The sequence below is a fragment of the Staurois parvus genome, unplaced genomic scaffold (genome assembly GCF_062004578.1).
Source record: "Staurois parvus isolate SC_StPar_1 unplaced genomic scaffold, SC_StPar_1.0 ptg000395l, whole genome shotgun sequence".
In the NCBI taxonomy this organism is placed as follows: domain Eukaryota; kingdom Metazoa; phylum Chordata; class Amphibia; order Anura; family Ranidae; genus Staurois; species Staurois parvus.
In genome coordinates, this window is record NW_028318191.1 from 2,528,611 (window position 1) to 2,543,753 (window position 15,143).

At 42.9% G+C, this 15,143-nt stretch overlaps 1 long non-coding RNA gene across 1 annotated transcript; it reads right to left on the minus strand.

Annotated features, from left to right (window-relative positions):
- Positions 1-282: 282 nt before the first annotated feature.
- Positions 283-13,441, minus strand: LOC149455365 (uncharacterized). Its single transcript, XR_016314069.1, has 2 exons — positions 13,219-13,441; positions 283-1,020 (listed from the first exon to the last, which is right to left on the minus strand). It is a non-coding gene; the product is annotated as an uncharacterized LOC149455365 (long non-coding RNA).
- Between the last annotated feature and the right edge of the window lie 1,702 nt (positions 13,442-15,143).

The following is a 15,143-nucleotide window of genomic DNA, read 5'->3' on the forward strand; positions in this document are numbered from 1 at the left end:
TTTCAGTTTTGACAATCTTCTGGAAATCCTTGCACCCCATCTTTAGCTGCGGGACACAGCATGGCGGAAGGCAGTGTCACCTACCGAGCAACTCCTTGTTACACTGCAATGAGTACCCAAATCAACAGAGCTACAAACATATACAGTATATTACGGTAATCACAGAAATAGAAATAATACATCCAATTCAAACATACATACATAACAAAATTACATACAATTTATATCTATTCACACACATCCAAGGTTATGCCACGCTACCCAAAAATGACACCTTATGAGCAAACATAGCTTTTTTATTAGCCTTTTCTTAGGCACACAATTTCTTATTTTTGTTTTTTGTTACTGCATGTATTTTCAAAAGGAAAAAATAATAAACTTAATAAAAAAAGGGGTGGGGTAGAGGAGTGCAAACTACTGTTAGCTTGAGAATTATCAGGTACCCTTGACACATTACTGTGGGTGTGATAGGTGTGGCCATCCTCCTGCACTAGTTGCTGTTGGTGCCGCTGTGTTGCAAAACCCAAGTTGGCTATGAACCCTATCACTGTATCTATGCCCCTGATATTGTTTTTGGGAATGAACACAATATGGCATACATGGTTGATTATTAGGTTTATCATAACAGGCTGCTTGTGTTGTGGGTAGATACAGTGATTGAGCAGTACTTACTGTATGTGAGTATCTAATACTCAAAAAAGATCCATACTCAAAATGGTATTCCTTAGTGTTCTAATGGCTTCTCTTTTGAGTCAGTTGCTCTGTAATCTATCGTCATCCTCTTGAGCACTCTGCCTTGGCTGCTTCCTGCCACAGGTGGTTCGTGGTCTGCTCTGCGGCCTTCTGCTTGATCCAGCAGACTGCTCAGAGATTGGCGCCAATGTGTCATCTTGTGTAGCTGTTTTATCTAAATTTTCCCAAATTCCTTCAAAAGGGCTTCTTGATGACTGAGGCGAAACACCCTGCGGCTCCTCTTTGTCTTCCTTGTCCTCCTCTTCTTCATCCAAGTTGGAGTCGGTTCTGAAAAGTGGGATATAAATTACTTTTAGAAATTTTAAAATATGTTTATGTATGGGTTACAGCTAGGGTTAGCATTAGCACACAGCATAAGCTGTTATGGTTAGTATTTAGGTTTACGTTAGGGTTAGATCTATTGGATTACATTACGATAGGGTAATCACTCTTGTATGTATATACCTACTCCCTCAGCTGCATATATGGGTGGAGAAAATTTAGGAGATTGTAATGACAGTATGGCACACGAGTGAATGCCCCGCACCACTACGGCTCTCCTATTTTGGATTTTGAGTTTGCATATGCTTCACCACTTTGTTTTCAGCATGTTGACTAAAAAATGTTTTAAAAATACATTTTTAGTAATTTCTTTTTTTTTAGTTACAGGAAATTCTTATGCATCTCTAAATTTTGAGTTCCTATTGATGCTAAAATACACTACATCACCACAGCAACATATAAAGCAATTTGGAGCACATTACAACATGTGGTAATGCCAACTCCTACAGGAGCAAAGTGGCTAGAGATTGCAGACCTATTTTGGGAGTGAACCAATTTCCCTAATTGTTTAGGAGCTTTGGATGGAAAACACATTAGGGTTGCGATGCTACCTCATAGTAGAAGCAAGTATTTTCATTACAAAAAATATATTTCTATTGTTTTACTGTCTGTGGTTGATGCTGATTACAAATTTACATATCTTGATGTGGGATCCTGTGGCAGCAGCAGTGATTTAGCCATCTTTCAACACAGCATATTTTGGCAGGGGTTGAGGAATAGCCAGCTTTGTCTTCCACAAGATAGGTCAGGGCCTGGCACAAGTCAGCCTGCTTATTCTTTTGGAATAGGGGGACATCTAATGTGCTCTTATTCTTAGAGAAGCCTGAGCCCACACATCTTCAAATACAGACTCTGTTATGCCCGGAAAATGGTGGTGCTGTTTTGGAATCCTTGCAAACAAATGGAGAATATGCCATACATGCATGGGGTTAGATGTTCAGAATACAGTGAGTTTTGTTAAGCTACCTGTGTACTGCTGCACAACTATGTGCATGGAAGAGAGGGATTCAATACAGAGGACAACAGTCACCACAGCTTCCAACAAACAAAATGGACAGTAATGAGGTCCTACAAGTGTTCTCCAGTTGAGGGTAAAATGACTTGTACTTTAAGTACCCTGGCAGAACCAGTTTGCTTAATTGTTTGGAAGATATAAAAAAATCATTCTGTTGCTGTTATAGCATGATATTCTTGTAGATTTGTGTGACCATATTTAATCTATTCTGTGAATTTTGGTTTGCAGTTGTTCTATCAATGACAATTTTTTTTTGGATTAAACAATGGATATGAATAATTTAATATACAGGTGAAACTCGAAAAATTTGAATATTGTGCAAAAGTTAATTTATTTCAGTAATGCAACTTAAAAGGTGAAACTAATATATGAGATAGACTCATTACATGCAAAGCAAGATAGTTAAATCTGTGATTTGTCATAATTGTGATGATTATGACTTACAGCTCATGAAAACCCCAAATCCACAATCTCAGAAAATTAGAATATTACATGTAAGCAATAAAACAAGGATTGTACATAGAAGAATATCGGACCTCTGAAAAGTATAAGCATACATATGTATTCAGTACTTAGTTTGGGCCCATTTTGCAGCAATTACTGCCTCAATGTGGCTTGGCATGGAAGCTATCAGCCTGTGGCACTGCTGAGGTGTTATGGGAGGCCTGGATGCTTCATTAGTGGCCTTCAGCTCTTCTGCATTGTTCGGTCTCATGTCTCTCATCTTTCTCTTGGCATTGCCCCATAGATTCTCTATGGGGTTCAGGTCAGGCGAGTTTGCTGGCCAATCAACCACAGTAATCCCACGGTCATTGAACCAGGTTTTAATGCTTTTGGCAGTGTGGGCAGGTGCCAAGTCCTGCTGGAAAATGAAGTCAGCATCCCCATAAAGCTCGTCTGCGAAAGGAAGCATGAATTGCTCCAAAATCTCCTGGTAGACGGCTGCGTTGACCCTGGACTTAATGAAGCACAGTGAACCAACCCCAGCAGATGACATGGCTCCCCAAATCAACACAGACTGTGGAAACTTCACACTGGACTTCAAGCATCTTGCAGTGTATGCCTCTCCATTCTTCCTCCATACTCTGGGTCCTTGATTTCCAAATGAGATGCAAAAGTTGCTCTCATCAGAAAAGAGGACTTTGGACCACTGAGCAACAGACTAGGTCTGTTTTTCTTTAGCCCAGGTAAGATGCTTCTGACATTGTTTGTTTTTCAGGAGCGGCTTGACAAGAGGAATACGACATTGGAAGCCCATGTCCAGGATCTGTCTGTGTGTGGTGGCTCTTGATGCACTGACTCCAGCCTCAGTCCACTCCTTGTGAAAGTCCCCAACACTTTTGAATAGCCTTTTCCTGACAATCCTCTCCAGGCTGCGGTCATCTCTGCTGCTTGTGCACTTTTTTCTTCCACACTTTTCCCTTCCACATAACTTTCTATTAATGTGCTTTGATACAGCACTTTGGGAACATCCAACTTCTTTTGCAATTACCTTTTGAGGCTTTCCCTCCTTATGGAGGGTGTCAATGATGGTTTTCTGCACAACTGTCAGGTCAGCAGTCTTTCCCATGATTGTGATTCCTACTGAACCAGACTGAGAGACCATTTAAAGGCTCAGGATCCCTTTGCAGGTGTTATGGCTTAATTAGCTGATTAGAGTGGGACACTTTGAGCCTAGAATATTGCACCTTTTCACAATATTCTAATTTTCTGAGATTGTGGATTTGGGGTTTTCATGAGCTGTAAGCCATAATCATCACAATTATGACAAATCACGGCTTGAACTATCTTGCTTTGCAAATAATGAGTCTATCTCATATATTAGTTTCACCTTTTAAGTTGCATTACTGAAATAAATGAACTTTTGCACCATATTCTAATTTTTTGAGTTTCACCTGTATGTGTGATTATTGCAGTTAACACAGCATAGTGTGAAAGAAAGACCTGAACTTGCCCTTAACTGACGCTAACTTCACCCTGACCTGACCCAAACCCTAAACTGAAATGGTTGCTGTGAAGGACAAAATACAGTAAATCATAAAGCAAACGTTTTCCCCTTTTTTTCCTTTACTTGTGTTGCTCTAAAATGCACACATTGCATTTTAACGCGATGCAAGTGAATACAGAGTTGTGTTGTGAACAGGACACATAAAAAAACAATTTTCTTTTTAGGTGTCCTTGCATTGATCTGTGTTTTACAGCTGCTCTAAAATGCGAATCAACTGTTGACCCCCATCACTCCCCCACACACATCTTTGTGAACGATGGAGTGAGAGCAATAATTCTATGGCCATAGTTCATGGTTAAGTCTAAACTGAAGACCTGTAATGGCTAGTAAAGCATCACCTATGGAGAATTTGGGGTATCTTAGCTTTTTGCGATTCCACAGTTGTGCACAATTTTAAGACTTAACATATTTGGTATCTGTTCACTCGACACAACCCCATTTTTTATATTTTACCACAAATTGGGATATAATATTGTGTTTATTTGGCCAAAAAATAATTGTGTATTTTTCCTGAAAATATGCGTTTGATAAATAACTGCACAAATATTGTGCAAATTAAACATTTGCAGCTACCACCATTTTATATTCAAGGGTCTATGCTTCCAGAAATTATACTATACTTTTTTGGGAGGGTTTACAATAATTTCTAGCAAAAAATATTGATTTTAACGTGTACAGAAATGAAACAATTGCCCGGGTAGACAAGTGGTAAAAGCAGTGATTCAGTCACTTGTGCAAAAATTAAAAGTTTGAAAGACTTTTAATAAACAGACACTCACCTATCCCAGGATCCAGTTCTGTGCTCACCTGGATCAGTTTCTTCACTGGTCTTCAGTCCCAGGCGCATTAACTCTGGGGTGCCAACTGCCCATGGACGAGCTGCGCTGCACTTTGTGAATGGTCCCACAGCCTTCTGGACCAAGACAGCTGGGTCATGCCTAGCCCCTCCTAGTAATCTATCCTCAACATGCTGAACACATGGCAGGAAGACCGCAAACTATTCAGTTGAGGTGATTCTGGCAACAAATGTATCCATCAGTCCTTCTGACTATACTGAATTCTCAATTATCATCAGTTCTCTAGACTTCCTGCAATACCTTCACCACCCCTACTAGATGGGCTGCTCTTCTGGCTTTTACAGTAGGTGTAGAGGTGACCTCTAAGGTTGCCACCTCTGCGTTTGCCACCTCCAGATTTTCACCAAAGTTGGAAATTATGTTTGGGTGCTCAGATATAGGACTGGCCTTCCTTTTCTGTGAGCCCCTTCCACTCCCTCTAACCATGGTAAGCCATCTTCTATATGATCATCCTGATTTACCCCTTTAGCCTCCTCATCAACTGCATTAACCACCTGCTCGGCAAGCAGAAAACACCTTTCAAGGTTGTTCCTTCCACTCATTATTGCAATTTCCTCCTCCAGATCTCTAATGTGAGCTTCCAGAAGGGTAACCTGCTCACATTTGTCACAAGGATATTCATCCTGAAGCTCTTGCTCCATTATTGTATATATATGTGGTACAATGTGCACCGAGCAAAACATTCAACCCTGCTAACATTCATTATCCCAGTTACGCAAGTAATATTACTTATGGGAAAATAAAGTGTTTTTTTACCTTCACAATCTATGCATGAAGGTAAAAAACCTTCTGAAGTGCAGCATCCCCCCCCCCCAGCCCAGCAAGACTTACCTAAGACCCATTTCAATCCAGCGATATGAATGATAGCCTCAGCTTTCCTGAGTCTTTCTCCTCATTCGCTGAGACAGCATTGGAAGCCATGAACTTCCGCTACTGTCAATCAAAAGCCAATGAGGAGAGAGTGGGGGCAGGGCCGAACCACGTCTGTGTGTGAATGGGTACGCAGAGCAGCTGCTTAGTGGTTAGCAACTTGCTTTGGGGGCACTTGGAAGGAGAAAGGGGTCAGGCGAGCCAGCGGGGGACCCGGGAAGAGGAGGATTGGTGCTGCTTTGTGCAAAACCATTGCACAGAGCAGGTAACTATGACTTGTTTGTTATTTTTAAGAAATCTGTTTTTGCAATCACTTCAAAAGTTGTAATGAACTTCTGACTTTTTTCTTTTTTTTTGTCGGGCCCCCTGCAGCTATAATGTGCTAGTATGCATGCCAGTACATTATGACAGACTTACCTGTCAAAAAATGCCCTTCTCAGTGTCCAACCTCTTCCATCTTCACCCGGACTTCCTTCTTGGTTTTCTCTATTTGGTCACTTAAATGACTGGGACGTGATGATGTCATTCCCGCATATGGGGGGGTCACATCACCATGGCACTGAGCGGGTGCCATAATGACTGCATATACATGGCTTCTGCCATAAAACCCCTACCAGGGTCAGCGATTTTTTTTAAGTTTAATACCATTTTAAGATATTACTTACAGGTTAGAATACACCTGTTGTCACTTGGTCAAACCCCACAATAGCAATGTGAGCAAGCCCAGTGTGAATTGAACAGATAGTTATAAAACAATTATCTACTCCCTTTAATTAGAAGACCAAAGGAAGAGAAATTGCTGTTTAAAAAGTGACAGAAAAGGAGAGAGAATAAAGGGAAAAAAGCCATTTAAGGGCTCGTTCATACTGATGTACTTTTAATGCCTTCCTATTGACTTACAATGAAAGGTGTCTCTTTGGAGCGCTTTTGAAAAACCGCTCCAAAGATTCTGCATGCAGGACTTTTCAAAGTGCAGTGCATCTGCAGTGTGAACAGTTGCACAGCATTTAATGGGAATAGTTTTCATGTTATTTTGTCGCCCTACAAAAATGCACCATTGTGAAAGGGGCTTTAGAGCTGATAGCAAAATTCCCAAAGAAGAAAAAACACTTGTACCACACGCAATCACCAGCATACAAAAGCACAACTCCTGTTTTTATTTTCTTTTTTTAACTGTTCACTTAGTCAAATCTCACTTTGTTCACAGCAAGAATATATGCTAATAAGCAGCCAAACCCAATCATTCACACATTTTTGTGTATCTAGTTGCTGTTTGAGGGTTTTTAAACAATGATAGAAAATGGAGTCCAAAAAAAGAAAATTTTACGATATAGTTCAGTTTTTTTTTCCTTTACTTTATTTTTGTATATTTCATTATGCTATATGTTACAAATATTCATATAACAAAAAAATGCCAAAAAATGTTTTTTTGTGTTTTGTAGTTTGTGCACTTTGTGTTATTTTCATGCTGCTATTTGTACATGCTGTCTATAAAATCCTAAAAAAAGAACAACAAAATACATGAACAAAAGTGAAAAGACAAGAATACAAAAAACCCTCAAAAGCCATGTAAAGCCTTTCATGTTTTAAAGTGATATTAATACCTCAGTTTTTAAAGTGGCTGTAAAGGCTAAAGCTTTTTAACCTTAATGCATTCTCTGCATTAAGGTAAAAAAACCTTCCATGTTTGGCTCCCCCCAAGTCCTCCCTAAATACTTACCTATCTCTAGCCAGCAATGTGCCTAAAAGAAGCAGAGTTGCTTTCTCTCCTCACAGGCTCAGAGACAGCAGTGGGAGCCATTGGCTTTTGCTGTTGTCAATCAATTCCTGGGAGGAGGAAGGGGGGGCAGGGCCGAGGCATGCTGTCTGTTTCAACAGACACACAACCCAGCTTGGGACCTAGCCTGCATGAGTGCACTTGGAACAGAGGAGGAGACAAGAGCATCGGCAGGGGCCACTCTGTGCAAAACCCTTGCAGAGCAGGTAAGTATGACGTGTATTATTTTAATGAAAAGAAAAAAAAAAGTAAATAAAACAAAAATAAGCTTTACAATCACTTGAAGCGTTTGCAGCAGCAAATGTAATAATTTGCTAAGTATGCAGCTTCTTCATCTATTCTTGCTCATGTTCCTGTTTAAGCTGGTGTCATGGCAGCTGCCCCAGTTTTCCTGTTTCAGGGTGGCTCCTTTTTTTATGCAGTGTCCTATGGAGCCACCCTGTCATGCAGGGACTAGAGCTGTTTCTCCCTATGCTGTATGCATCAACAAAATCTGTACTTGTGGGAAGGGGGAGATCTTTACTGGGGGGATTTTGACGTGGAAGGAGGTACTTTTTTTGTTGTACACAGATTCCCCTGACCCTGCGCTCTGTGCATTATGCACTTCTGTACTTTGTGCATTATGCGCTTCTTACCCCTACAGTCTGTGTCACTCCCAGGGGCAGACTGACAACTCATAAGGGCCCCCAGGCAGTAAGAGATAATGGGGCTCCCTGTATCCTTGCCTACACTCAAGACACACCCACACAGCACCCTAACTACATATTGCAGCTCAGCTGCATAGAAGGGGCATTTAAATATTTACTGCAGCAAAGACTGCATGAATGTTCCCGGCTTCAATCCGTAGAAGCCACTGGGGAGTGAGAGGGTGAAAAAGAGGAGGGGTGTGTGTGAGAGAGAGAGAGGAGGAGGAGTGAGAGAGGAGGGGTGTGTTTTTAAATTGTGCTAAAAATTGGGCATGGCTTAAAAGAGGTTTGGTTAAATAGCGTCTGAGATGACTTATATAGTGCAGAATGAGGTAATATTAAATAGGGAATGTACAGTGTGGAGTGTATGACAGTGGGTAGTATGTACAGGGAGAGGAAAGTGGAGTGTATGGCTGTGGGTAGTATGTGTAGGATGGTGTCAGTAGTTCTTCATTTTTATTATTATTTTATTTTTTTTTACAATTGTATTTTTTACAAATTAATATTTTATTATTTTTATGGGTTTTTTTTCAAAATGCTTTTGGGTGGCCAGTGGATGGTGTCAGCAGAGCAATGGTGTGGGTGTAAAAATGTTTTAATTTTTATTATCTAATTTTGTAATTATTTTTTACAATTTATTTCTGTATTATTTTTTTCACAATGATTTTGTGGGGGCAGTGGACAGTATCAGTAGGGAGCACTAGTATATGTTGGGCTGTCATTAGATTGGGATGAATAAACAGAACCTTATATCGGAAGGAAGGGAATGGATGGAGGAAGGAAGGGAAAAAAGAAAAGGGAAGGAGGGAATGGATGGAAGAAGGAAGGGAAAGAAGAAAAGGGAGGGAGGGAATGGATGGAGGAAGGAAGGAAAGAAAATGGATGGAGGAAGGAATGAAAGAAAAGGAGGGAAAGGAGGAAATTTGGATGGGAGGGAGGGAGGGAATGGATGGATGAAGAAAGGGGAGGGGAGGAAGGAAGATAGAAAGGAAAGAAAGGGAGGGAATAGATGGAGGAAGGAAGGAAGGAAGGAAGGAAGGAAGGAAAAAGGATGGAGAGAATGGATGGAGGAAGGAAGGAAGGGGTGGGAGGAAGGAAGGGAAGGAAAAAAGGGAGGGAGGGAATAGATGGAGGAAGGAAAGAATGAAGGAAGGAAAGAAAATGGATGGACAAATTAATGAAGGTAAAGAAGGGAAGGAAGGAAGGGGAGGGAAGGAAGGAAGGAAGGAAGAAAGAAAAGAGAGGGAATAGATGGAGGGAGGAAGGAAGGAAATGGATGGAGGAAGGAATGAATGAAAGGGAGGGAAGGAAGGAGTAGAGGGAGGAAGGAAGGAAATGAAAGGAGGGGAGGAAGGAAAGAATGAAGGGAGGGGATGGAGGAAGGAATGAAGGGAGGGAGGAAGGGAGAAAGGAAGGAAGGATTGAAGGAAGGGGAGGGAAGGGGAAGGAAGGAAGGAAGGAATGATTGAAGGACGAGGAGGGAGGGAATGAAAAAATGAAGGGAGGGGATAGAGGAAGGAATGAAGGTAAGGAATTAAAGAAAGAAAATGAATGGAGGAAGGAATGAAGGAAGGGGAGGGAAGGAAGAAGGGGAGGGAGGAAGGAAGGAAGAAAAAGGAGGGAGGAAATGGATGGAGGAAAGAAGGAAATTGATGGAGGAAGGAAGGAAGGAAGAAAAATGAGGGAGGGAATGGATGAAGGAAGGAAGGAAAGAAGGGAGGGAAGGAAGGAAGAAATTGGAGGGAGGGAATGGATGGAGGAAGGAAGGAATGAAGGAGGGGGAGGGAAGGAAGAAGGAAGGAAGGGAGGAAGGAAGGAAATTAAAGGAGGGGAGGGAGGAAGGAAAAAAAGGGGGGGAGGAATGGATGGAGGAAGGAAGGGGAGGGAAAGAATGAAGGAAGGAGGGATGGGAGGGAGGAAGGAAGGAAGGAAGAAAAGGGAATAAATAGAGAAAGGAAGGAAGGGAAGGGAAGAAAGAAAATGGAGGGAGGGAATGGATGGAGGAAAGAATGAAGGAAAGGGAGGGAAGGAAGGAGGGGAGGAAGGAAATGAAAGGAGGGGAGGGAGGCAGGAAGGAAGGAAGGATATGAAAGGAGGGGAGGGAGGAAAGAATGAAGGGAGGGGATGGATGAAGGAAGGAAGGAATGACGGGAGGGAGGAAGGATTTAAGGAAGGGGAGGTGTAAGGGATTTCCGGCAATAAGAATCGCGATCGGGAATGGGCATGCACATAGGAATTCCCGCAGAAGAATGCATGTGCGCAGGAATGCGCGATGGCGCACACGCAAGCGCACGTGCACACGCACGGCAAAGATTGGCGCCAGACGGCCCATTTAAGGAGTGCCTCTGCTCATGTTCAGTGCTGACTGGTCTTCAGGTCCCCCCGTGTCCTGCCTGTTCCTGTATGATTCCAACCCGGCTTGTTCGTGACCCAACTTCGATTACTCTCCTGATACTGGTTCCTGATTTCGGCTCTGCTCCTGACCTTGGCTTTTCCTTCTGATTCTGTACCGCGCTGCCCGACTGTTGATGACCCTGGCTATCCCATGACTCTGCTCCAGTCTCTTGTCCTCACTACCTACCTTGCTCTGCTGCACTCCTGGCAATCCACAAAACCACTGGCGCTCTTGTTCCCCTGGTCCCTAGACTCCCTCTGTTCCAACATCAGCGGGGTCAGGGCTAGTGACACAAGTGAGGCCGACCTCGTCAATTCAGTCTCCCATCAGGTACGTGACAGGAGGGAAGGGGGAAAGAAGGAAGGAATGATTGAAGGACGAGGAGGAAGGGAGGGGATAGAGGAAGGAATAAAGGTAAGGAAGAAAAGGGAGGGAGGGAGGGAGGGAATGGAGGAAGGAAGAAAATGGATGGAGGATGGAAAGAAGGAAGGGGAGGGAAGGAAGGAGGGGAGGGAGGAAGGAAGGAAGAAAAAAAAGAAGGGATGAAATAGATGAAGGAAGGAAGGAAAGAAGGGGAGGGAGGGAAGGAAGGAAGGAAAGAATGAAGGGAGGGGATGGAGGAAGGAAGAAAAGGGAGGGAGGGAAAGGATGAAGGAAGGAAAGAAGGGAGGGCAGGAAGGAAGGAAAAAAAGGGAGGGAAGTATTAGAAGGAAGAAATGAAGGAAATGAAAGGGAGGGAGGAAAGAATGAAAGGAGGGGATGGAGGAAAGGAAGGGGAGAGAGAGAGGGGGAGAGAGAATGACTCACAGAGCTGCCAGCTGATCTGGACAGGGGAGGCAGAGCAGATCCTCTCTCCTCTGCTCTGCCGTGGAGGATGGGGAGAGGGGCTGGACACTGTCAGACAAGACGAAGCATCAGAGACCTGCAAGGGGGGGGGTATGGAGCACAGAGGGGGGGCCCAGGAGTGAAATCTGATGCACAATCAGGGATGTTCGGTGCAGTGGATAAACAGTGACAGCACCGATCTCCCTGCATGGATTTCAAGGAGGCAGCTGGAAGTCTTTCAGCTGCTTCATTGAAATCCATGCAGGGAGATCGGTGCTGTCACTGTCCCTCCACTGCACCGATCACCTCCATCTTTGTTCCTGATACATATCATCCATGGGGGAAGGGTGTGTGCAGTGAACACCCGCACCCATAGATGATATGCCTCTCATCTTCCCACTGTCCACCGGCTCCATCACCAGCACAGTGTCCGGACCCATCGCCCGACTCACTCTGCCCCCACCTGAAGTGACAGGTGATCTACTTCTGGGTCAGGATCTGAGACTGCCTCCTCCTCCGCTCCCCACACTGTCACTGGACAGTGATCCTCTTACGGGCCCCCTACTGACCCAGGGCCCTCGGGCAATGCCTGAATGGTCAGTTCACCCCTGGTTACTCCTGACCCCTGTACTCTGTACATTACACACTCATAACCTCTGCTCTCTTCATCTTATGAATGCCTGACCCCTGCACTCAAAGCAGTACTTACTCCTAAGCACTCTGTGTTACGCACTCCTGACCACTGTACTCTGTATGTTACATACTCTTGTCCCCTGCTCTCTGTGCATTATACACTTTGTCCTCTGCCCTCTATGCGATATGTACTCCTAACACTGTGCATTATGCACTCCTGTCCCCTGTACTATTTGTCTTAAGCACTTCTAACTCCTACACTCTGTAGGATATGCACTTAAAGTGGAACATCACTGCATCTGAGCACCACAAACCAAAAACGCTGTTTAATTCTTTTTTATATAGTCAAAGCAAAGTCACCCATGTCTTCATTAATTTTTTTGTTAACAAATCACACTGAACAACACTACCTAGCATTTCCGGATGTGGCCATATTGAGTAAGGGCAGATGATTTATGTAGCATTTACTTCCTGAAATCCATTTTCCCTTAGCTCAGGCAGGAGGATGTGCTTAGCATAGAAAACCTCTCCTGAAGACTCCAGGGATGTATGCCATCATTTGCCTAAGCATGGAAAGCAGGAATTGACTGAAGAAATGTAAAAAAAAAGTTTAAAACCAGTAAATATAATATACTTTTCTTTTTACCAATGCTAGCAGCATAAGGATTAAAAATAGTCAATGAGAGCTTGAAGTTCTGCTTTACATTTTAAGCCCCTACCGCCATCAACACAATTTTGCCACAATCAGAATGTGCTAGTTTATCTTTGGCCCTGTCCCATACTGCACCTCTTCCCTCCTCTCCACACAATACCACACCCCAACTCTTTCTAAATCAGTTAGTGCAGATAAGTGGGCTCTACATGTTAATATAGTAGCTGTTAGCAGCTTCGCTTATCCCTATTTTCCATGTTCTCCTGTACAAAAGCAACCAAGCTTGGGAGCTAGGGTTGTGGAGGTGTGTACAGCAAGAGAACTGAGCTGCTGGGGATGTGTGTGCATGAAGCTTTTAGGCTGCATGAGATCTGAAAAGCTGGAAATGCTTGTGGACAGGGGTGATATACTGCAGATCTTACTTACAAAGCTGGTGATCTTTGTCTGTCATCTGGTGCCATCTGCTGGTGTTGCAGGCATTGTCACAATTAGGGTTTACACACATCCAAAACAGTGACACGTTGTTTTCAAGGGTAGCATGGCTTAGAGATGTAGTACAGAAGTAGTTGCGTGATGACGTTAAAATCACTGTAAACCACGCCTCCTTCTTGATTTCATAGAGATGGTTTGGTTAGTTTAGGAGGATTTATTGCCCTAAAAATGAGAGAGTGAGAAAAGCAACTTTGACACGCGTACAGTAAATAATCTTTCATGCCAAAAATATACTGTATTTGCTATCAAATTTGGTAAAGAAGGTGTAAATTATACTTGTCCTTTAAATAAAGGAAGTCTAAGCTCAGTTTCACTGAAGCACAGTTAACTTATTAACTGCTTACAGTGGAGTTCCAGTCACACTGTAAAAAAATTAAAGCAGCTACAAAAACTGTAGCTGCTGACTTTTAAAAACCAGCCACTCACCTGTCCCTCAATCCCGAGGTGTCCTCCCTGCAGCCCGTTTCACTGGCCATCCTGTGTTCCTAGTGCCGGCATCTGCAGTGTGGGCACCTGGCTTTGACAGCTTACGGATTCATAGCTGGGTTCCCACTGCGCATGCGCAAGTAGTGTTGCGCTTTCTGAATGGTCCAGTAGTCTTCTGGGACCTGTCAGACTGTGGGGAAGGGGAGAACAACTTCCGCTTGCCTATGCGATCGCAGAGGAAGTGAGAGCAGGTACCTGTCAATTTCAGGTACCTGCTGCCCCCTCCGCCCGCTCCCCAAAGGTGCCTTAATGGGGACCAGGGGGACCAGTCTTTAAAGCAGAACTTCCCCTTTTGGGTAGAGCTCCACTTTAATGGAAGCTACTGTTTTCATCAATAATGTGATAAACAATGAATTAACAAATATAAGCATAGCCTTATGTGCTGTCCTACTAATGGTTAGCCAACAGCTAGCTAACAAAACTGACAGAAGCAGCATTGTGTTTCATTCTAAACTGAATTTACTTCTGTGAATAGTTCTGTAAAACTGAAATACAATTACATAAACTGAAGTTACAATATGCTTGTATATGTCTCTCACAAATGCATACAATTAACACATTTTTTTCAAACCGCTACCTACAAAATCACATTAAATACCTTTAAATACAATCTGGATATATACGTAACTTTAACAAACACAAAGAAAGAACTTTATAGGCATATGTGTATCAAGGGAGAATGGAGGAGACCCTCACTGGTGTTCTTCAGGAACCAAAAATGGCTGCAGTGGTAGATGGCCAATCTTTATTAACAAGACACTCCCTAGTCTTGTTGAAAGGATTAATAAAAACAGGTACAGTTGTAATGAATACCCAATAGATGGCTCCTTACTCAACACAATGATGTACTGAACACCTTGAAAGCCTCCTCTTATCTGGTGTTTTTCTCAATGTACTGTGCTCATCCTGGCTGCCTCATTTGGTTTGCACATTTGGTCTGCCTGTTTCACCTCCAGTTTATTACTTAACCCCTTCACACTTGCCCTCTTATGCCTCGTACACACTATAAGAAATCGTATGAAATTTTTCATACAAGGACCGATCGTCCGATAATCGGATCGTCAGTACACAGCTTTCGAGAGCCGATCACGACAATTTGTACAACAATATCCGAAGGGACAAGCGCAAAAATTTTTCTTGTACGACACCAGATTGCACGATTTTTGTTTAATCAGTACAGTAGTCCTCTGAAAATACAATACAAATACAACACAATACATGACATCACTTTCGAATTTCTTTTCTTTCAAAGGAGAATTTTCGTATCTTTAGTAACCTTTTCCCATTCAACGTGAGACTGGCAGGCGAAAAAAAACGGCCGATCGTTCGTCCGATATTCTCATTGTGTCATTGGGCATAAGTGGGCTTTAATT